General features: G+C 38.6%; 1 protein-coding gene across 1 annotated transcript in view; it reads right to left on the reverse strand.

The window, feature by feature from the left end:
* Positions 1–23,504, reverse strand: part of SOX2 (SRY-box transcription factor 2) — an 87,784-nt gene extending 64,280 nt beyond the window's left edge. Inside the window, exon 1 of the transcript XR_005702482.2 lies at positions 23,353–23,504. The gene's annotated coding sequence lies outside the window, so the exon portion shown is untranslated. The remainder of the gene's footprint in view (positions 1–23,352) is intronic.
* Between the last annotated feature and the right edge of the window lie 1,092 nt (positions 23,505–24,596).

Raw genomic sequence — 24,596 nt, forward strand, 5'->3', positions numbered from 1 at the left:
TCCTGAAAACCACACTCCAGTGCAATGGACCTTGCAGACATACCCCTGATGGAGACAAGGGCTGCTCCTTGAGCACAACATAAGGTCCTTCTTGGGAGTGAGTGAGCCTCAGAAGTGCAGGACTGGTTTTCACCCAATGCAAAGAGAATGGAGAAGGCTTCAGCTTCACCCAGGGAAAGAGGTCAAGTGTGGAGAGGTCTGTCTTTATTCAGTTTCTAACCAGTGTTTTGTAAAAAGGACGACAGCTAAAACATTCACTTGCTAAGGCAAGTGATTCTTGCTTCACTCTCACGTCACCCTCGAGGCACTTGCAGAGAAGACAGAGGTCCCTAACAAAGTACCTTCATTAGCTTGATGCAGTTGCTGTGCTTACACCAACTAACTTCTGCTGGATCAGTTTGTGTGAGGCTGCTCCCTTGTCCTCACAGAACTGCTGTGCCCTTGCATATCTATGGCCAGCCAAGGAGCTGGGCCACTCAGAGCAGACAGGGACTGGAGCAATTTGCAGAGTTTTGCAAATCTCCCCAGCCAGTCACATCCAACTATCTGGTTAATTGCCTCCAGCTGTGCCTTCTTTCTGTTTCTGTTGGCAACATGCATCCCTTACGAATTTGTTGAGAAATATGATGCAGCTCCTTTCCTTCCTTCAGCAAATCTACTCTGCTTCACTTTTTTTGCTTTATATGGCCAATTCTTGGCCAGTAAGGCAAAGGTGACAATAAAGACCCATACACAGAGACCACTCCACTTCGTGCACTTCTCTAGGTAAAGCAAGTGCGCAGAGGAGGGAGATGAGCACATACAAAACGGCTTCAGTAATTTCCTGCAGTGTTCACATTCCCCAGCTCTGAGTTACAGCAATATCTCTCAGAATACTTTCTTTTGCCCATATCTGGTTTAATTAAATTAAAATAATAATAAAGTGTCCAATTACTAAACCAATTAATATTCACTGCAACATGAAGCAATGAATCAGTCTGGTGAATTTCAGGAATGTATGGTAACCATCAGCTGAATTTTGGAAAAATCACAAGCCTTTGACCAAGTATTGTGCCCTTTATACAGGGGTCTGAAATGATTAACAAAGCCCACAGAGGCTATATCTTAAAATCACAAGGAATTTCAGCAGCGGGGTGCCACCCGCTCACAATGACACAGCAAATCATGAAAAAAGGTAGGGATCTCTCAGCAGCCCCAAATTTCTATCAGGTAATTTGTATCAAGACTTAACCTACACACGTCCCCAGTGTGAGCACACAACACACCAGTCACCTGAGCTGAGGAGAGCCAGGGAAAGAACTGCCCCACATGAGAAAAAGATCGGAGCCTGCAGGCTGCAGGGAGTACAAGGAACCTGCAGGATCTGGAGTCACACTTTCCCTGAGCCATTTCTTTCTGCCTGGGGAAGAAAAAGGACCGGCAGTGACAGGGGAATAACAGCCTCTCTGCTAGAATACATTCAACCAACACTGCCAACAAAGAGGGAAAGGTTCCTCGCTTTCTGTTTGTGATCACACTGTTTTGTCATTGCTGTCAGGATATGCCTGTGCAATATGTGCCTCTCTGATGTCTTGTGCCTGTGTTTCATTTTTAGTTGAGTGGGATGTACAGTAATTAGCCACTCATTCTCCGTGTCTATTCTCTGCATTTTGTTTCGTTTCCTTCGCTTACAGGATTTTGGCAAGCCTTGGGCCATATTGGCAACTCTTTCCCTTCTCCCCCATCTGAACCTCCTCTGTGTTTTTCTTGTCACTGCTTGGGAGATGACAGTTTATATATTTGTACACAGGAGTGAATGTGCTAATATGCTCCAAATATGGACTGTGAAAGCAAATTATCATGAGTTTGGTGGAATGCTTTTCTCGATTATTTCCTCCAAAAATATAACATTCCAATTGCAAACAATTTACAGCCAACAAAATATTGTTTGAATCAAACATATGTGGGGAAGTTGAGGGTTTTGTAATTCAAGATGGAAAATTTTTGTTCCTGTTTTTTTTTCCCCCCTCTCGTTATGAGTTGTTGCCTTTAGGTAGATTTTTGCTTTGAGAGTGCAAGTTGCTCTCATTGACATTACCAGGACTTATATAAAAATAAAGAGCAGAAAATGAATAGCTTTCAGAGGCTTCAGATGGATGGAAAAATTTCATCTCTTCTGTTAATGCTTTACAACACTCCATGAGTTTTTATCTCATACCAGAAGTTTTACAGCTGTAGGGACCAATTTGAAGGTCCCCTTTTGAGTTCTTTTCCTTTGCAGGGACATTGTCAAATTAGCAAAAATAAATGGCACAGAATCAAATCAAAAACCAGCCAAGAAAAATGAATAATTTTAATTTTTTTGTAGCTTTCTAAAATATATAAATATATTTTCATATTTAATAAATAGAGTTCTATAATTTTGCATGTGATAAGTGAAGAAATAACTCGTTTATTACTGCAAGAAAATTCATAATGTAGTACTTCAGAGATGTTTGAAAAATCCAGACCAGTCAATGATTTTCCTCGTGTTTTAAAAAGTAATTTAACTGAGGTGTGGAAATCAAGGAAGTGTATTCTCCTACAGTCCTTTTCTCACAGCTATTGGTTCGGAAATACACTTTATTATCAGGACTTGTTTTTTGTTTCTTTACACTGATATAGATGTAAATTCAGTTGAATCAATTCAGTTGGTTTGGGTGAAACCAATGTATAAAATATATATTTGAGCATATATGTATGAATATATAATAGCATTTATTTATTTTGCTCAAACCAGACTTGGGCCCGCTCAGTTGAAGAAATGCTGACTGCCAGTGGCTTGAATGTGTCTCAGGAGTAAAACCAACCTGTATAAATTTGCAAAATACCAAACCTGTATTTACTTGCTCTACTAAGATATTCCCAAATTAGGATGTAAAGATGAAATGGAATTTGAAGAACTTGTCTCGGAACAGTCAGAAAGCGTTTTAGCCATGCTGTCCCCACTCACAAGGAAGGTGTCAGATGTGGGATTATTCAGGAGAAATCCTGCTACTCTTGAAAGACCCACAGCTAGGACTGTGCCCCTGCACGTGAGATCAAGGGAGTAGAACCCAATTGCAGGTGAATTGTATCTGCTCAGAGAGCAATGATGGCACAGGATACAACAGGGCAGCAATTTCTCTCATTGCAAATAAATTCCCACCAAACTAGAATGAAGATGCGAAGCAATAACACACACCTACAATAGCCAAGAATTCAGTTTTATCACACCCCTATAATAGCTAGAATTCAGTTTTATGCAGCTTAAGAAAACAGCAATTGATCTCTGTAACCCTTCTTTGCAACAAGCCACCAGAGAGCTCCTGCAGCTTGTCACCTGGGCTGTGGGCTGCAGTGGGGGACTGCCACCTGCTAACCCAGCAGAGCTGTGCAGTCCTGCAGCAGCTGTGGCTGTACAGCTACAGGCACGGAGCAACCCTGCCACAGCCCTGTGCTGATGGTTCCTCCCCGGGACGTGTGTCAGGCTAACAAGAAACATTGCATCCATCATTTTCTGCAGCTTGACACCATTTATTCTTTAAGATGCAGGAGAGGCTGTCTGGATACTCCAGCATTTTGAACTGCTGGTCCTTAGGGCCTTATGAAGCAGCTCTTAGGTTTTGCACTAATCTCTTTTCTTCCCCAGTACTATACATTTTAAAGAGATGCCATATGGCACTTAAACAGACAAATCATATGGTGTTTTGCCCTTTCTTTCTAATTCTGTTGGCTTTACATTTCTCAAGTTGCATTCCCAGTTGATGAACAATGTCCTTAACCTCTTGAGTGGTCCTGGACGTCCACTAGACATAGACCAACATGATACTTGTGCTGACTTCTAATATATACTGGATGTCAACAACGTTACTGCCATTCACTTCAGGAGCTGATTTGCATCTAAGCATAACATCAGGGACTCCATTGTGGCACCTAAGAGTAAACTGAAAACGCAGCACAGCTGCTAACAAGGTACACGGGAGCGTTTGCTTCCCTGGCATGCAGTTCCCAGCAGCCAGAAGCCATGGTGCTAAATGGCCAAAACTACACGAGTAAGATCGAACTCTGAAACATGAAGTGCTCTTCCCATTGATGACACCCTGTTTGCATTTGTTTTTCTTTCCAAAGGAGGTAAGTAACCACTGTTTCTGTAAGCCTCTTTTTATTGTCTAAGGAACAGATCCATGTGGGTTTTATGAAAGTTAAATATGTTTTCATATGACTAATTTGTGTTTCATGGAATGGAGGGATCAGTACTACAAGGTGATATAGCAGATATTGTTAGAATACAGAGAGGCATTTCATTTATTGGGAATATCACACATGGTCACAGATCCTTCAGAGCCTCTTGTCACATAAGACAGAGCACAAAAATAATGGCAAAAGGAAAAGGTTGAAATCACAAATCTTCTCTTTTTTCTCCTCAGTGTACAAACCAAGCCCATCATACATCTTGAGAATGAAAACGGTGTTCGTGTCCTATCCACTTAATACTTAGCACTGTAAAATGTCACATAAAAGCATGACACCCACTTGTGTGTGTGTATGTTTATCTATAGAAATGAGACAGAAGGATACACACACAAGCATCACTTACATAGTAAAAAAAAAAGTAAATGCTCATCTGTAGAAATGACGGGATACAAAAGCAATTGCAAGTGTTTATGCAGTACAAACATGGAGGTGAAGTTAAAACACCTTTGAAAATCTGACCCATATTATTGGCAGTAATAAGTAAATCCTCCCTCTAAAGATAAAAGAGAAAGTACCCTCATTATTTAGTCAGACCTTCACACCATGAAGACCCAAACACAGAGGGGTTATCAAAATGCCCTTAGAATAATAAAATCAAGCACTGACAGACCAAGAGACAAAGTTTTAAAGTGGAGGCCCCCTGACAAGGTTCTGCTTTACTCTCAGAGGCTGGCTGCTCTGATTACCACATCTGACTGCTGGCAGAGATACAATGCTGGATATTCATTAGTGGAAACTGCTGTCCTAGCAAGAACATTACTGGAATTATGTCAATTAACACCAGCTGAAAACATGTCCTACAAATCTTTAAAAGCAGAAAAACCGTCAAGAGATTTATAAAGTTTGAAGGTGGGGCTCTGAGGTGCAGATGGCTCCCACTGGCTGTCTGTCAGGATACAGGTGAGCTGGGTACCGCACACTGCCCGCCCTGAGCCCAGAGCCAAAACCAAGCAGAGCAGTTCAAGTGTCTCAGCCCTCTGCAGCTGCAGGATCACACCCCAGGAGGTCAGGGGAGAGGTGAGGAGCAGTGCCAATAATGTAAAGCATTCCCTGGAAATTTAAGACCAGTTTTCTATTCCTTTAAATACAATTTCAGCATCCTTAGTGGCAGCAGTGACCAACAATCCTTCACGACAGGAGCCTCACGTTGTGGGTGTAACTGAGTCACGAGCTAAACACAGGCTGGGGTATGACTTTAGGAGGGCAGGCAGGGCTTCAGCGGTACTGCTGGAGGGTGGATGTGAAACCAGAAGGATCCAATTTTTCAACAATTAACTATGTTTCTTTATGGGCTGCAGCCACTGTTGTTTGATTTCAAATTACTCTGGAGACTGGTATCTAAAAATGTGATTACTTTAAACGGATATCATTAGTAATACACTGTTCACAAGTATAATGGAAATAAACTAATGTTTGCACTCTTAATTTACTTTTTAAAGATACAAATTTCTTTCCCCTGAGAAAATATTAGCCTTCTTCAGTCTTATTAGGGAGTGTTAACAGTCCTGTCACACCAGCTTGGGGCCAAAATCTAGCACTCACTTGGTTACCTCGTATTTGATAATTAACATGGAGATTTTTGAAGGCAGCCAAATTTTCCATGTTTTATATTTAGACATTTGAATTAGTGTCTTTTTTTTTTTTAATAATTTGAAGTTATATGAAAATTGAAATGAGACCACCTGTTCCCGTGCCTAAATGTGGACTTAGGTGTCCTGCATCTGAGAGCCAAAGACTTCACTGCATGCACTTATTTAATCTAAAAAAAATTGTTCATGAGATGTACAGAGACCTTAATGAGCTTTTTAGTGTTTGCAGAGGTGTTCTGGATTTCATCTGGCATCATCTGGTATTCAGACAATAAAATGTAATTTAAAAATTTTTATAACTTTCCACATTCATGTGATCTTGGTACAAACATTAAAAAAAACCACACACACAAAAAAATTTGACGATAAACCAACAAATATTTAATGCCAGCAGTTTTCAACTACTCAGTATTGACTTTGCCCATACCAAATTAAAACGGGCCAGGAGGTTCCCAGACACAGACATTTAACAGTATTTCTATATTTATGTGTTCATCCCAATTTTGAGGAGCTGCACTTCTTAAGTTTTTCCTTGCTTACCATGGAGTTCAGTTCAAGCTCTGTTAAATCTACAAAAATCAATATAGAGTATATGTATTATGTGACAGTTCCATCTAAAAGTATCTGGTGTAGAATATGGGCCAGATACAATAGAGCAGCCAAGCACATGTAATTTACCCAACAAACCTAAAGCACTCCCACATTGATTTTTGCAGTTTTGTAGCCCCTAGTCACAGAGCAGAGAAAAAATGGCTTACTCATAGAGTGTGCCAGTACTTGAGGCTACATCGTGTTTGTCTTAGAGCCTCTGATTTGGGTTGTCTTTTTGTTACCTTTGTTGATGGATTTTTTAGGTCATTTAATGCGTTCTCCATTCTAAAGTGTCTACTTCCATGGCAAGAAAATAAAATGCATTTTCTAAATTGTTCTGATCTGTTGATTACTTTTCTCAGAGTTAGAGTGTACAAATGGAAAATTGCAACATTTTAACAGTTTCTAAATGCAATTATTTAAGCGAGTATGAATAGAAAATTGTATATAAATACGGGGATAAGCTTTCAGCGATGTATTAGTGTACTTCACACAATAACTGGTATAAAGAGATTCCAAAATGATATCTGAGAATACAAATACATTTTAAAGGGACATTTAAAAAATGACATGCATACTTATTTGCATAGTATAAAATATCTATGTATACGTACTATAAGAATAAATTTAAAATGTTTTCAAATCATAAAAGGATAATACTCACATATACATATCATCATTGTTATTCAGAATTAATAAATGCATAGGTTCTCAATGCATATTAAAATAATATTCTATTAATGAACATCTGTTATATTAACCAATATTTTTTTAAAAATATAAATTCAGTCATAGATTCTATCAGCATCTGGACCTAGGTGGCAGGTTCCAATATATGTCCAGATTAAAAACTTGAAACCCCAACTAAATAAAAAGCCCCACAGGATTTAAGCATGTTGCATGTCTAGAGCTTTTTTTTTTTTTTTTTTTTTCCATTTTATTTACTCATAAGTATCATTAATACCAAAGATCGAAAACCTTTGGTGTCATGTGTGTCACTCTCTCTCTTCAAGTCTTTAGTAGTTATATGCTTATCTATTTCAGTCAAATGTATTTCTTATCGAAAAAAAAAGAGTGAGCAACCTGACAATACAGTGTTATCGAATTTTTTCAGCTGAGACCCACATGTCATTCAGCATTCAGACATGCTTGTGCTTGATTGATGGATGGGTTTGTGACAAATAAAACTAGGATCAAGAGCTTTGCACCTTTTCCCCCATCAGGAACCAGAGTAAAGCATAACTCTATAACAATGGTGGGATTAGGGATGCATTAGCTCTCCATCGACCAAAGCCACCCATTCCCATCAATACTTTGCACTTAATAACCTGAAGCTATGATAAGAAAACAAAAGAAGGAGAAAGGGACAGGAGAAAACAAATCAATAGAAGAAGGGAATGTCTGAAAGATGCACTGTCCAAATGAAGAAAAATTTTTGCTGAATTGCTAGGATAATGCCCCTTGACAAGAGAACAATGTACTGTCAAGGTTTATCAGCCAGGAGGATTTTGGCACAATGTTAAGCACAGGTTTGGCATTTGAGTGGTGGCACTTACTGTAGATGTAAAATACATAATGCCAACATGCAGATAATAACCACTCATTTTTGTTTTGTGTTAGCAGTTTGGGTACCCAGAAGGAGCACAATTACTTCTCCAGGTGTCCTGAAACAGATGCTATGAGCACAAGGGCTGATCCTGTCCCCCTGAAGTGCACGTGATCAGTACTGGGCTGATGTTTCTGACCAAAACTTTGTGCTAAGATTAATTTCAACTTGCAAATATATATTTATGTCTTTATTATTAATTTATATCTTACCTGTTCCTACAAGCTAACCAGGAAGACTGATTTAAAAGATCAGTAGACTCCATGTAGCTTCTTGTCTTGTTTAAAACTGAATTTTGGGAACTAGCATTAAGACTGGAAGTAAAAGACAAGTGTTCCTTAGCCTTTCTCCTCTTCAGGATTAAAGTAAGAGGAAACATATTTCTTAAAACATTCGAGGCTTAGGAAGATAATGAAGTATCTAACACATCTTAATAGAGAAACTGCTCCCTGTTTTGCAAGAGTCGATGCTTCAACATCAACTGGGAAAAACTAGGAAATAACTTTCTCTAAAGCTGTGCTCAAGTGCTGGAGGAAGGGAGATCTTATGATTTTAAGCAGGAATGTGGTGGATCAATGTTGTTGAAATTCAGTCTATTACTCAATCAGGTGAATCATATCTGAGGTATGCCTCAGACATACAGGAAAAGTTCTAATATCCAAGACACTAAACAATGCTATTTAAGTTCTAATTTAATGAAAATAACAGAAAAGACTTTAAAGTGTTTCCTCTAGAAAAGGTTTTTAAAAAGTCCCCTGACAGCCACAAGATTTTACTCACTACAACAATATTCATATGTTGTAATATCTCCACATTAAATGTGTACTAGAAAGCCCCGACAGTAAAAGCCCAGGATTATACAACGGGCAATGGATGCCGTGCTGCTCACTCTGCCACACTCCTCCCTTGTCACACTTGGAAAGTCTGGGAATCTCAGCTTGCCTGTGTGTTATGGTTATGATTATGACTACGGTTATGATGTACAACTCCAGCTGAGCCCATTCATGCCCTGTGGTCACAGCCTGTTCTACAAAGTAGAACCAATAATGAATTAAAGGAGGAGGCAGAAGAAACAAGCATGTTCCTACAAGTCAGTACACTCTTTACAAGCTCCTTGATGACTACATGGAGTTACTGAAAGGATACAGAATTAACTAAAAAGCACTACAGTGGCTGGTGCAGGAGCTGAAATGCATTCACATGAAGTGAGATAAGGACGGCAGGCAGAGGAATATTTTCAAGACATGCTAGAGGGTACTCAAAGGAAAAAAGAGCAAGAACAACTACGAAAGGAAATAGCTAACAGTGAATTTTTCAATTCAGTGTGTGTGACAGGAGTAGAGTCAAATGCAGCATAACATGTACAGAAGTAAAGGATGAGAATAAATTTATAAAATATGCAAGAACTGCAAAAGTGATAAATGAGGAAGTTTTCAGACAGAAAACCCTTATTTTATTTACTGCTGTTACTGCTGGTCTTATCACTTTAGACTTATGTTGCATTGCCCTGTGAAAAATGAAGAATTTGTTACTGTCCTGTCCACAGTTCTCCGTGGAGTAACCACCACAATCTCTGTTATTTTGGTTTGATGGTATTGTCACTGTCAATCCACACTATCCAAGAGCCTGTAACTTACTGTGATGAACAACCTGAATTTCAACATGTCCAAGTTATCCTAGTTCTGATAACACAAGGGATGACACAGGAGGACATCTCTCATTTCCTTAAAACCTTACTGAATATTAGAGGTGACAGAAGTCTTCAGATCTGTCAGGACTGAAAATATTGTTATCATGGGGGAAGCTGAGTGGCTGACTCATCATAGCATGCACTTTATAGTGGCAAAAGTGATTTCAATATTATTGCATATGACTGATGAGCCCTCAAAAACCTGTTTACATTGTTTCTACTGGAAGGATCCAAGCATCTGAAGTCTCTCATTCACACACAATCTTAAAGGTAGCTTCCAATAACTAAAATAAATCAAAATATATGCTTTAAAAGTTCTCAAAACCAGTAACTTTACATTCCAAAAATGAACGACATAAATTTGGCAAGCCCACATCATGCAATTCACACAGAATCAAGCAGCGAATGCCTGCTTAAAGTGCAAATCTCAAAGCTATTTTAACTACAGAGCAGCCCAAGCACTTGCATAATTAATTACTTATTTATTTCCTACCAGAAATAATAATGATCTGATCAAGATATCAGCAGTTTCAATCAGGCAGCTATTTCCTAACTAATTTTGGGAAGGGAGTGAATGAGCAAGATCAAATAATAAATACCCCAATTGTGCAGTGAGCTGTATGGCATGCAAGGAGCAGAGAGGAAGCTCTGTGTGTGTGTGTTCCAGGAGGATGCAGAGGCAGGAAGGTATTTTGGCACAGCACAGTGATGGTACCCAGTGACCAGGCTCAGTTGGGGACCATATACTGTTTGGTGATGCATTTTTCACTTCTCTTTTTCCTATTTTCTCTCAAGTTAGAAATAACTAGGGATTGGAGAATAATTCCTATAGTGGTAGCTGAAGATTTTAGTCTATGATTGCTCCTGACGTGGAAGTAGGACTTCCAGAGAATTTAGTGTCTACCCTTCTTTAGAATTTTAAACCTAGAGTTGCAGAGCAATTCTCCTTAAAAACATAAATGACTGGACTAGACCAAGCTTTCTGCTCCCCAGCAGTTCCAACACCTTTTTCTTCCTGTTTAAATTTATTTGGATTTATATTTTATAAACCAGGTGAGAGATGCTCCTAAATCCATGCTTTGTCTATTTGCTTAAAAAGCTCATATAATATTCCTCAATCTTAGTTTCATTTCCCTCCAAATCTAGATAACACACCAGGCTTGCAGGACACTTGACAAAGAATTGATTTCTAATTCTAAGGATCTCTGATCTAGTTGCTGAATTATGAGAAAACAAAATCCCAAAGGTTTTCTCTCCCACAATAAGGTAACCCTTTTAAAAACAGCACACTAGTATCAACACTGAATTCAGTGAGAGAGAACGGTGTTTTGCTGTGCTTCAGCCTCAAGAAATAAAAGGTCAGGTTTTGAACACTATGCTTAAAATATGCATTGATGTCATTAATGTAAATATCTGGCACTGATTAGTGATCTGCTGGGTACTTTCCCTATTTTATTTAGAGGTCTGGAGCTTCTGCATGACTTCAGCTCTCATGTAAGGTTCATAACCTGCAGAGCATTTAGCAAAAATTAATGGGGTTTTCTTCCCAGCTACATACCTCATTGCATTTATAAGTACAAGGAAATCATCTGAAGTCAAAATCAGCAGCTCCCTTCTTAAACTGCATAGATGTGCATGGGTAATTTCTTTTTGTTCAACTATTCCCAAACATCCCAAGTAACAATTCTGGAGAAGTTGGCAAGTGAATATATTTATATCAAAACGTGATGTGTGCACTTTGTAAAGCTGATCACTAAAATTTATTCCTTGTGAATAAAGGTAGAATCCAAAACAACATTTGGGTGGCCACAAGAAGGTCCATCAGCTTATGAAGACTCTGCCAGTTAGATCTCCAAGTCTTCATTTTGGAATCAATTCTTTTTATTTGGTGGAACTAAATGCATATGCTCCAGAGGGTTTGCCCAACTTCTGAAGGACATGTGCCTATAATAGGCCTTTCTCATCTCTGTCTTGTTAACAAGTATATAAATAAGAGAAGGCTTCAGTAATTGGCTCAGAGTTACTAATGAATTAATTAACTTCAGTCTATTTTACCTAACCTTTAATAATAAGAATCTTTTTTTGGTCTAGCAATAGGTCTGACAGGCTGAAAAAACAGACATGCAGCAAAGCTCTTGAAAATTAATGAGAAACGAGGAAAGAATCAATGTACATTCTGCTTGCAGAGAACTGACACAAAAAAGACACAATAAACCATGAACAAACACAGTCAGTTTAAAAAATAGGTTAGAAAAAGTGGGCAAATTCAATTATAGAAGTAATTAGAAGATATAGGGCAAGGCTGCCTTTTGGGACTGTGCCAGAAAACATGAATTAATAAGAGTGAATAGAAAGCGCCCATGTAGTAATTAAGAGGCAATCACCTATGGCAATGAATACCTGAAAACAGGCTGCAAACTATTAATTCAGTGATCAAAAATATTTTTAGATGATTAATATGGCAAATTTGTTTTAAAAGACTAATTTCTGGAAAGATATCAAGACAATAGCACATTATTTGTTCGTCTGGCATTTATATAGCTAATTAAATTTTATAATTTGCAACAACATTAAGCATTATCTGAAAACAGTAAAAGCAATATTTCCTCCAATAATTCTTTATTATAGTGTCTTCAAAATCTGTGAGTTAAGACTAACTTAACTTTTTTTTAAAGAGAATTCAAGTGTTCAGACCTGATCGCTTCATTTATTTGAATGATTTTTGTTGTTGTTTATTAAAAAGACACCATGCATGAATTTTACATAATAATTTTCAGCTACTTTAAAACAGGAACTGAAACAATCTGATTGTAATTCTAAGAACTATAAACAAAATTCTTTGAGACTCAAATAAGTCATCACAGATGTTAATACATCAGGGATATCAGGCAGGAACGCCTCCCACCAGACCAGGTTGCTCAAGGACTTTTCCAATCCACCTTTAAATACTTGCCAGGATTGGGGCGTCCAACTCCTCCCTAAGCAACCTGTTCCAATGTCTCACCACTCTCACAATAAAAAATTCCTTCCTAACACCTCACCAAAATTTCCCCTTTTCCAATTTGTATCCATTGCTCCTTGTCCTGTCACTAAAGGTCCCGACGAAGAGTCCCCCTCTGGCTTCCCTGTAGCCCCTTCAGAAGGGGAAGATGCTGTGATGTCTCCACACAATCTTCTCTTTTCCAGGCTGAAGAGCTCCAGCTTTCCCAGCCTGTCTTTGTAGGCCGTACCCCTTGAACCCATTCTGTCACGGTGACCATTCTTGCCATCTGTCTTCCAACCTTTTCTGGCTTTGCTCTGCTCTTGCTCAGCTGAGGAGGCTGGTACTGCACAGAATATTCAAGCTGTAGGTGTACTGTGGATTTATATAGTGTCATAATGATGGCTTTTATTTTGTTCCCTATTCTTAAAATTTTGGTTAGACTGTTCTTGACATGACAGTTTTGCAGAACTATCCTTTTACTTCAAGATCTCATTTCTGAGAAGTGATGGTTAGTTCTCAACCCATCACTTTATATGTAAAGATAGAGTTATTTTTCCTGTGCATTTGTCTGCACTGAATGTTTTCTTTTTCCCCATTATTGCCAGCATTACAAGATCTTTCTCAATACACCATATCTGGTTCTTCTCTTAACTTTTCTGAGTAACTTGGTACCATCGGCAGATTTTTTTCCCTCACTATTCACTTTTATATTTTCAGACCACTTATGAATATGTTGAATAGCACAGATCTCCACAGGGTTTTCAGTGATGACCTACCTCTACTGTGAGCACTGACCATTTATTTCTGTACTCTGCTTTCTATGCCAACTAGTTATTTATTGATGTGAACATCTTCCTTTTTGTTCCAGAATATTTTATTTTCTTAAAGGCTTTTGGGAATGAACCTTGTTAAACCCCTTTTGAACACCCAAGCAGGTGATCTCAGCTGGATCTCCTGTGTTCTCCTGCTAGTAGATACCTTCAGAGAATTTGAATATACAATTAGGCCAGGACTTATCTTTTAAAACTTACACAGAAAACTTCAAAATATGCCATAATTATTCAGATTACACTCTTTCTAATATTTGTTATAATTTCTACTCTTTTCCCCAGCACAGATGTCAGGTTTACTGGGATGCAGCTTCCTGGATCTGCCCGAGCGCTGTTTTAAAAATCTGTTGCTTGTATTAGTCAGATTTCAGTCCTCTGGCTCAAAATTATTTTTGCTAAAAAGCTGTACATCACAATCACCTGTTTCTCTCCTAAATTCCTTTAGAATTTCCAAGTGAATTTCTTTACTCCTGATGAGTTTTTATAGCTTGTTTTATTCATTTACTCTATAAAATATTTATGGATGCTTCAATTTGATGCAAATCCTAAAATGTATTCAATAAATTAGGATTCTGGGACGGGATTCTCACCAGCTTCCCCCATGGTAAGCACAGGTGCAAAAAATTCAGAGCTTTTCTGCTGTGGCTTTATATTTTCTGAATGTTCTTTTCATGCCTCAGGCATCTTAGAGATTTTCTGTCAGTGATCACACTCCTGAAGTGTTCGAAGAAAAAGGATATTATTACTTTTTCTTCCTTGTTCAAGTTGATTTTCAACTTCTTTTGAGGACTGTTTGTTAAATTACTTGTTTTCTAGATTGACTCAAGGCTCTGGCAGGCCTAAAAACAGCTCACCACAGGAGATGCAGCTTCATGGTGGGCTTGAACTTTCCCAGGTCTGAGTTACCATCCAGCAGAAGGCCACCTTGTGTTGTCACATGCTGGCACCGTGCTCAGTTACATTGTGAGTTGATGGGGCTGAAAACTGGCCCTTATGAGAAGCTTCTCAATTTTCCCTAACCTTGGCCTGTCACAGGGGGAAGGGAAGACAGAGATAAAGCTCGTGGTATCGCTGGTGTTTTAACAGCAGACAATATTTAGATTAACTTGATTTTGAAGCTCTATTGAGGGAGAAAACCTGGGCCAAAGACCAGAAATGAGTGGGTGGGTGGGAGTGGTGAGGTGGGGACACCAAAGACTGCTGCCAAATCCATCTTCTCATCAAACTGCAAGCTGAGTGTAATGCAGAATTCTGACACTCAGGGGCTTAAGATAATCAATTACAATAATCAAAGTTAAGCCTTTTTTAAAGGGGTATTTAGGAAAATTTGCAGGGTGTATCTTCCCTGCCCAGTGAAGCTATGTCTTGATTTTTAGATTTAAGAGTTAATTTATTGGAAGGGTAGGAGGGGAGTAAAACCAGGGACTGGGGAATGTTCAACACCATTACTAAAACACAGAAAGCTTGGGGGGTACTTAATCCCCATCCCGCATTTCTGTCATCAGCTAAACATTGTTCCCCATTGTGCGCACAAGGAGAAGTGCAAAGCTGACCCAGCAGATTGAGATGAAAAGATTAGAAGCAGAAATTAAAGTCTCCTGGAGACATTGTTCAGCTATTATACACTGATAAATTTTTCATGGATTTTCCTACATTTAAAAAAATCGTATTAATCTGAACTCGGGTGCTTTAAAAATGTTCCTCTGATTGTCAGTATTTCCTTCTGATTGCCTAGTAGGAACACTCTGGTAGACAGACCCACTCATAGTTTAGCTAAGGAGGAATATTTACTCAAAAAGAAGAGATTTCAGCATTCAAACTATTTGCCCAGGCTACTTCTGCTTCAGTTTTTGACCCGTCCTTCATTTAGATATGGAAAGAAAGTGTGAGCTCAGGACATAAATGCCTGGTAGCATGAGAACACAAAATGGCTGTGCTGGGTGGGACCCAGCCTCCCTCTGGCCCAGCACTGTCTCAATCAGCAGCCAGAAGTGTGTGCTTAGAGAAGGGCAGAAGAAGAAAGTAACAACATTTCCTCCAAAGACTCTTCCAGCTTCCACCAATCTGAGTCTCAGAGACTACTCCAGCCAGATGAGGTTCGTGTGCATTTTTAACCTCTTTGGATTTCCCTTTTGGGAACTTGTTCAAGCTCCCCTTCAACCCATAGAAACGTTAAACTCTGAGAGTACCCTGTGGCTGCTTAATTATGTTATGTTTAAAGATCTGCCTTTTAAGAAGATCAGCTTCTTTTCCAGCTGCCACATCTGTCATCTTGCCTTCATTTCTTGTCCTGGCAAAGACTGTGCACAAACCATGTGAGGGAACCTCTTTGTGTATGGTGCTTTAGTCTAGATACCTTCATCATCTCCCCCAACAGTCTCCTTTTCTAGGCATACAAAGAGTCTACTTTGCTTAGTTTCTTTTTAATGGAAATCTCTCTGTTCCTGTGATCATCCTTGTTGCCCTTTTGTGAAGCTTTTGAAAAGGTAGGGGCAGGCAATATGCAAGATGTGGGTGTGCCATGTATTTATATGCTGGCATAAATATTCTGTACTTATCTTCTATCCCCTTCCTATTTATTCCTAATATTCAATGAACACCACTAACCACTAAGCAGATTCTTTCATGGCCCTGTCTTTTATCATCCCAAGATTTCATTCCTTGGTGGTAAGACAGCTGAAAGCCATAATTTTGTCTGCAAAGTTTTGATTATTCCCAGATGAATCACTTTAACACTTATCTAAGCTGAATTTCATGGGATGGTTGAGGAGAACTCATTGAGTTTCATAAGATCCTTCAGCCAGTTCTGCTAAGTGTCCTCAGCTTAATTGTCCTGCAAATCTGGCATCATCAACAGACTACCACCTAAGCAGTCCTCCTCTTTTCACTTTCCTCATGAATCAAAGAAGGAAGTTTCCTCAACTCTAGGCATAACCTCCTCTTTCAAAACGAGATCCCAATATTTCTTTCTCCACAGTGCTGCCTCCTTCATTTCATCTTGACAACTCCTCACTAGTGAGACAATAGCCAGTTTTGAATTTTTAAATCTTTTAACAGCACCCAAGTATTTTGGGCTCTGATGGATGTAACACACTGGACAAAAAGGTTCTCACATCACCTCACTTAGAAGGATGCCAGTCAGAGCTCTCCAGTTTTCTTGGCATTGCGCACACAGTGCAGTGCTTAGAAACCAATTCTCTCCTCGGTTCAACATCTGAGGTCAGTGACAAACACAGCTTTGAAAGAAGGGTACATTTGAATCCACTCTTCTTGTCAGATGAATAACAACTCTTGTGATGCATCACTAACAAACCCCCTAATAAAGCTTTTAAAACATAGTAATCATGGGAAGTAGCTTGAGAGAACTTGCAAAGTACAATCCAACTTAATCTAATTAGAGTTTTAACACACAAAATTTAACACCTCTCCTTGCATTTACAGTTCATAAATTAAATAGTTTTCCAAAGAAAGAAAAAGGAAATTTTGGAGTCTTTTGGTAAGTTTGGAGCTGAAAAGTTTCACTTCCAGCATAATGTTTCTGAATTTTTTGAAAAAACTTATTGAACATTTTTAGAAAAAAAAAAAAAAAATAGAAATCACTCTTTGAAAAATGAATTTTAATAATGAGATATAGCAACATCTTTGAGATTGTTTTTCCATTTAAAAAAAAAAAAAAAAAGTATGAAAGACAAATTGAAAACATAAAAAGTGTTGTTTTGCTGAAGTACCTGTGTCCGCCTTTGTGGTAACTGGCAGAACGGATCAGGAACAAATTCTCTCTTTAGTCCTCATCAGCATATTTACTTTTACAGACACACAGAACCTTGCAGAAGCCTGGGATTACTTTATCTTTCCTCTAGTCAGTGCCAGCATAACACAAACCAGCACCACCTTTTAGCTCTCTCCTTGATTCAGGAACTGTCATGAGGAAAGTTCTGAGTAAGGGATGGCTAACAGCAAGGAGTATTATACTGAGGAAACTGAAGAGCTACACAATTTGGAAAGAGAAAATCTGTAGGACTAAACTCAGAAGATAACTACAGAAAGAAACAGAAAGAAATAACAACCAGCTGTACAACTAACACAAAAATTGTAGAACTAGTCTAGGAAGGGGTGAAATGGAAGTGAGGAAGAAGCCACCTCTACCATCCACATCCCCGTGAAAATGCAAATAACCCGTCATAGACAAAGCAAAGGTCTGCCAGGACTCTGGGTGGTCATGCTGTTTATTATTTCTCAGCCTGTGATCAGTGGATTAGCTGAGGGTCCATACAATATGTGAGATACCAGAGGATGAATAACTAAAAATTGCAAATCTTCTATATCTTGTATATTATTTATGGTAGCCATCTGCTCACTGCTGACTTTTTCAAAAGCAAAATACTATATATTGCAGATATTAGGTACCTCTTCATCTTCAGCTTCATTTGTCACTCCCATCACCATCTTCTGCTGACTAGCAAGCCTGTAGCTTAGTTTTCCTACTGCTCTGAATGCTCATTCAGTGCAGTTTCGTGCAACTTTCTGGTCATATCTCATTTCTGTGTCTTGATTACTTCAATTCTGTCTCTGCAGGCTCATCATAGTCTCTTGGGCTTGTCATTAAAAATCTGATTCCTTTCTGAGTCTTTGGCTAAGGCTCATGTGTTAACAAAAGATGTCTCAGTACACAGACTGTCATCCCCTGCAACGGCACAGTTTCTCCTCGTGCCTTTGGTATCTGTTCTTTGAGAAACTGCTATCACCACGTCTTTACTAGTAATTTTTCCCCTTCTCCTTTATATGAAATGCCAATTGCTTAGATTTGTATAAAGTCCCATGAAATACGCTGATCCAATCTCTTATTTCTTAGTGCTTGTCACATCCCACTAACAGCCAATGCTCACTCGTTCCACAGCCTTCCATAAGACCCAGGACAGAAGGCTCTCAATGGCATAAAGGAATTAGGTATTTTATTCCTATTGAATTTCATCTAAGTGAAAATTGAATTGAAAATCAATGGGAACTGGGAGCATAAAACCCTGTAATATGTCTAAAAATCTCTTACAGTGAGGTTTTTCAGCTGCTTTTCCCACCCTGAGGAAGAGGGTGAGTAGAAAGGCTGAGGAGGACCTGTCTTGCAAAGGAAACATTTCCAAGAGCAGACCACCTGGTAGATCATGGCTCAGGCAATGGGCTTGACCTCATTTCTCTTCTGTATTACAAAACCTCTGTAATTTTCTATTAATGCCCTTAGTCCAACTCATTTCCCAGATCAACAGATCCAGCAGTCTCTTCCCAGATACCTTTAACCACTGAGCAAGGACAAAAGCAATATGCCCAAGAGTACAGCTGAAAAACTAGAGACCAGGAAGTCCTCAACATGTCAGAGCAGACTTGCTTCTGCATGCAGGGCAAAAGCTGGCAGAGTCAATCTGCACCACAGCCACACACTCCTGACCATTGTCATGATGGTGGGTTTGCCTTTTTTTATTATAATTTGTTTGATTTTATGTTTTCCCCCCAAGAAAGAGATCTCGCTACCTCAGAAAACACATGTCAAGAACAGATGTTGTTTAATGTCTATATATGAACTATGGTACTTACATGTTACTCCCATGACTTTATTTATGGCACAGTAACCTTCCACCTGAGAGCTACTAACACATGACTTGATTTTCTAGAAGAGTAGTAAAACCAACAGCTGAGCCAAATTCTTCATCAGAGTGACAGAACACCTACCAACAGGGCTCAAGGGCTGGAGTGTTGTGTGGGTGAAGCACTGAGTTCTATCCATCATCCTACTGAAATCACAGAACTGCGACGCTGATGGTAGTAGGAATGGACCCTGCAGTGGAGAGCTTGTCCAAAATTCATTTCGTGGAGACAACTGTTATTACAAGGTGAAGGGCAATCTAAAAAGGGCATGAAACCCAGAATGCAGTTATGAGAGTCACCGCTAAAAAATGCTGTTGCAATGCATTGACAGGAGAGCTCTTCGATAAACTCCAAACACACAGCCAAAGCAGCATTGACAGGGGAGCTCTTCGATAAACTCCAAACACACAGCCAAAGCAGCAATCCACACCTAGAGGTAATGGCACTCAGCCCTCATCTGCCTCAGTTTTTTCATATGAAAAATGGCACTTTGAAACTTTAATTGCAGGTAAATACTTAATAAGCATAGCAGTGTTTGGAAAACGCATTTAGAGGCAGAGAGGAGAACCCTTGCATAGAGCTAAAATTATCCTTAGTAGAAAAGTGCTGAAAGCTAGGGACAGATATTTATCTCCTTGAAAATTACTTCACAATTAAACTTTCTGACACTGATTCACTGTCAAAGCTCACAGCTCAACCATGTTTGTGTGAGTACTTAACCTGAAGGCCATAATATGGCAACTGCAGAGTTACAAATTAAGATGGGGTAGTCCCTGTTCAATGTCAAATTTTCTTGGTCACTAAAGTCAAAAGGAAATAAAACAATGAAAAAATTTAACTGAAGTGTATTTGGGGTGTCTACAGTTCAGAGTAATTTCTGGGAATCTCTTAAACCACAAGCGGCTAAAAATTTAAACTGCTTTTGTGCCTTTTTACCCCAATTCTTTAGACCAAGCCAGAACCAGTCAATTTTCTTTTCGCCTGCACTTGAATGTAAGTTACTATTTTGTTTGTTCCTCTGGTAAACAAAAGAAATTGGCAGATATTGGTATCTGGATAATTATTCTACACAGTTCCTGTCTAAAGCATCATCAGTGCATCTTTGGGGATGGTGTTCCTGGGTAATCAAATCAGATTGTGACCTACACTGTATTATCTTCTTACTGGTGCAATAAACAACACTATCACATCATTTCCAATATATGCTATCAAAAGATCTACAAGAGAAGCCACTAATTTGTTGTTCTATGTAGACTTCCCATGCAAATGACCTATTATGGAATTCAACACACTGCTGACGTCTTTAAAGAAAGCTCTTTCTCTTTCCAGCCAAAGAAAGCTGTTGAGTGACAGCCATCAGTCAGCTGGGAAAGATGAGTGATAAATACAAAAACAAGAGGTACCTGATAGAAGTGGGCAACGTGTTAATCTTGTCATCACATTTACAGTCCCTGCTCCTGTATTTCCTGCCATTAATACAGCCAGGGAGTGTTTAACTGCTGAATGGAATATTCTGCCATCATGTGCCTAAAGCCACCTTCAGGGATTCCCACAGCAGCACTGTGCAGAGGCTGACAGAACGAAGGAAAAATGACAACAGAAACTTGGAATCTGTATTCGTAATATTTCACAAGCGCCCACACAAAAATTAGGTGGCACATTTACTTTTTTCCCAACTACAAAAGACAACATCCCAAATACACAGTTATCCAAGCATAAAACAGAAACTGCTGACTCGTTGGAAAAGAAAAACTCTCACAAACAAAACTCTATGGTTGTGGTTGAATGCTCAATGTTCCTATTACTTTGTCAACTGCTTGCAGTGCTATCTAATTATACTGTATTTTGGTTTTGAACAAGGTTTGAATGCGTCCTGTCTTCATATGCTCTACTCAGCAAAGATACCAGATTTCCTGGAAATAATAGTCTATAATTTTTTGTTTGGCATAAGGGGCTCTTCTAAACTTCAACCCAACTTATATCAGATTTTTGCTTGCTCTTAGGGTAGAAGAAATTATCAACTACAGACTCATTGCTAGCCTTTGAAAGTGCCTGACTTCTGTGTGTAATTTTTGAATTAAAATTTTTGTTTTATTATTCATTCTTATCTTACAATGCCAGATATTTTTAAAGTTTACATAGATGTAATCATTCATTAAATCTTAGTAATATCAAAAGAGGTTATTTTTATGATGACTGTATTACAGAGCTTAACAAATTCCATTTTACTGTAACATAAACAGAATTCGTGCAGCAATTTATTTTGGAAAATACTAGGTAGATAAAAACAAAGGTCAAAAGTCATAGTGGATAATAGCTGATGGTTTTGATAATGCTAATTATATATTACTAAAGAATAAATGTAGAAAGGGAAATATGAGCATTAAAAGAAAGATAAACATCCCAGTGCTGAATTTAAAATGAAAAAAAGAAAAAAAAAACCCCTTTAAATGTCTTTGTAGCTCACTGTCACACACCGAAGACATAATGAAGCCTGAATTAAAAATGTCAGTTTCTGTGAATGTTGATAACTTGGTTCTTTGTTGTACAAGTCAAAATGTGTCTGTTTGATGGGTTAAAATGACAGTCTGCAAATGGGAGAAGCTAGAGCTAAAAAAAGAAGACCCCCCCACTTCCTAAAAGACTTATAAAAAGTAGGCCCGTAATGCAGTACTTTAAGGAGAAAACCTGTAGGGTAGAAGAGCCAGTATCTTTAGAAAGTAACCAAGCAGCACTAAAAGGCAATGTCCATGGCCAATCAAAACTATTTCTCTAGCTGCTGGGGCTCTTGCATCTCTGTCTTCACACTAGACTGGAAACCCTTTGTACTAATTGCCAGACTGTACCAGATTTTCTGGTTCAGTTCCATCCCATAATTGACCGACAATGATGGGCAAGGAAGGGGAAAAATTCAGGCTCACCGCTGCAAGCAGAGGGTCAGAAATGGTTTCATAGGGAGCACATCACTGCTTGGCACTAAATGCAGGGTTAAGCAAGCATCATCTGTACTTTCTTCTAATTCCTAGGTTAAAAGGGGGATGGGAAAAACATTCACACTGCAGCAGGGCAAAGAGAGAATTTTAAAAGCTGGCATAGCTTCTGCAAAAATCTTCCACAGAGACAGGAAAATGCCTGGAGGATTTTTGGAAGTTGGTCTCTAACCGCTATATCAGTGCATTACGTATATTAAAATAAATAAAACAGTTCAAAAATTCCATTTCTCTATAGAAAAAACATCTTCCCCCATTTAGAGTAAAAATACTTGCCCATAAAGTTGTTTCTCCAAGAAAAGAAAATAATTCACAAATTTATGTGCAGAAAAGATTCAGATAGATAGATATAGAAAAGAATTTTAGAAAGATATAGAAAAGATATAGAAAAGAATTTGCATTTTAAAAGGCAGAAATATTTTAACATAAAATGCATATATTTAACATTTAACAGACACTTTTAAGTTCACAAATAAATATTTACTCTGCATAAAATCTAGCTCACCACAGTCTAAACATCTGTAAATTCTTACTGTTGTAAGATCTTTCGCTTACTCTTGAATTGCTTTAATAAACCTAGGAAAAACTTATTTGAAGAGGAAAAACCACAAATTCTTTCAGAAATTTCGCTAATGACAGAATCTTTCTGATCATGAATCTTATTTACCCTCAATTGTTCTCCGCCCACCTTATTTCAAGCAGCACCCCCAACAGCATTTCCACAAAACATTAAGACAGTTCTGAGCCCAAAGTAAAAAAGATTGAGAAAGGAAAGAAGGAAAGAAAAAAAAGAAAAAAGTGCCCATGGCAAAGCAGTTCCAAACCATAGGATTCCCTGTGCTTCCCATGCCTTGGAAATATCCTACCCACTTTCAAACACTTTCCCCTGTCTTTGAAGGATCCTTATTTGCAGAGTACCTGCTCACACACCTCACTGTGCAGGTACCACACTCCTCACTTTCAGCAGTTAGCTCCAATTCAGTTTCTAGAAGAGGAAATTCCATTCACTTCCATCCCCCCTCTAACCCCACCACCTATCGCTCCAAGAATGATTATTTTTCCTGAAACCTGCTCCCCTCTCCACGAGCTCCAAATGAGTGATAAGCTGCAGAGTTTCAGAACTAGGCCAATAAAGTTAGCACCTTAAAGCACAGACAGCAGAGGACTTCGGCAAAATCTTACCTTTCAAACCCTGCACACAGCTGTCTTTTATGAGGCCTATGCAGCTGACAAGTCCTGGGACTTTCTCAAGCACAGGACCCATACAGGTGAAATTCTAATAGGTGGCAAACACCTGAGAACTGGACAAGAAGGCTACAAGAAAAAAGAAATCAAATGAGTAAAATGTCTTCCCAGAGCCACAGTCAGCTCTTGTGCATGGGGAGTTACGAATGCACTGGCTATAGACTTTTGTCCAAAGCTGTAGGTTTTTTTTTTTTTTTTTTTTTTTTTTTTTTTTTTAGTGAAGCTAGATTAGTTCATACAAAACTCAACAATACAGCACTGAAACCCATTGTTGATATTCAACATTTTTCACATAGCGGAACAGAATAGACAATACGGTATCTAGGAAACCATGGGCTGGATTACAAACTGATGATATCTCATCCTTCTGGAGGGCCTGTAAACCTTTTTATTACCTACCACAGAAGGGGGAAAGAAAATCCGAAACAAAACACCACAGCATAAACCACCCCGTATTGATAATGTTTGAACTCTTTTCATAAATAAATGAATTTAATCTTTTTCCTAGTTCTGTCCTAAGCTCACCCCCCTACAATATGCATACATAATGAAACACTTGCCTTTCACACTGCTTAAATAACTGTTAAATGCACAGCGTTCATGCCAGTCTGTGCCATGAAGCTCATTTTAAAAACAACTTCCACATTATATGTGTAAAAACAGATCGATACCTGGCCTTAGAGTATTTCTTACACTTTGCAACTTATAGATAATAATGCCTTTCTTATTCTGTAACAACATAAATCATATTTTCCTTCGCACATAAACTTAAAACTGCAGTTCCTACTGGGCATATAAGAACATTTGAAATAATTCAGCTGCCCACTAATTTTTTTCAAAAAATTCTTCCATTTTTAAACCTTCATTTGAACAGTCCCTGTACTTGCACATCACATCTCCAGCTTTCACCATGCTCAGTTCATGATCCTTCAGTGTAAACTCCATTTTGTCTATTTTTGCTGCACTTATACTGCGCAAAAAGGAAAATAAACACAGTGTTTATAGGAGATCCATTTACTTCTGCACCGATTATTTTTATGTTTCAACCTCACTCCTTTTCCTCAGACTCCAGTTCCCATATTTTCCTTAAAACCCCAAATAGTCTAGGTAGCCACAGAAGTGATTGTTCCTACCAGTTTCTTTTCATCACTTCTGCAATTGACCAATTGACAACTGATTGA

This window comes from Hirundo rustica, chromosome 10 (genome assembly GCF_015227805.2).
Source record: "Hirundo rustica isolate bHirRus1 chromosome 10, bHirRus1.pri.v3, whole genome shotgun sequence".
NCBI lineage: Eukaryota > Metazoa > Chordata > Aves > Passeriformes > Hirundinidae > Hirundo > Hirundo rustica.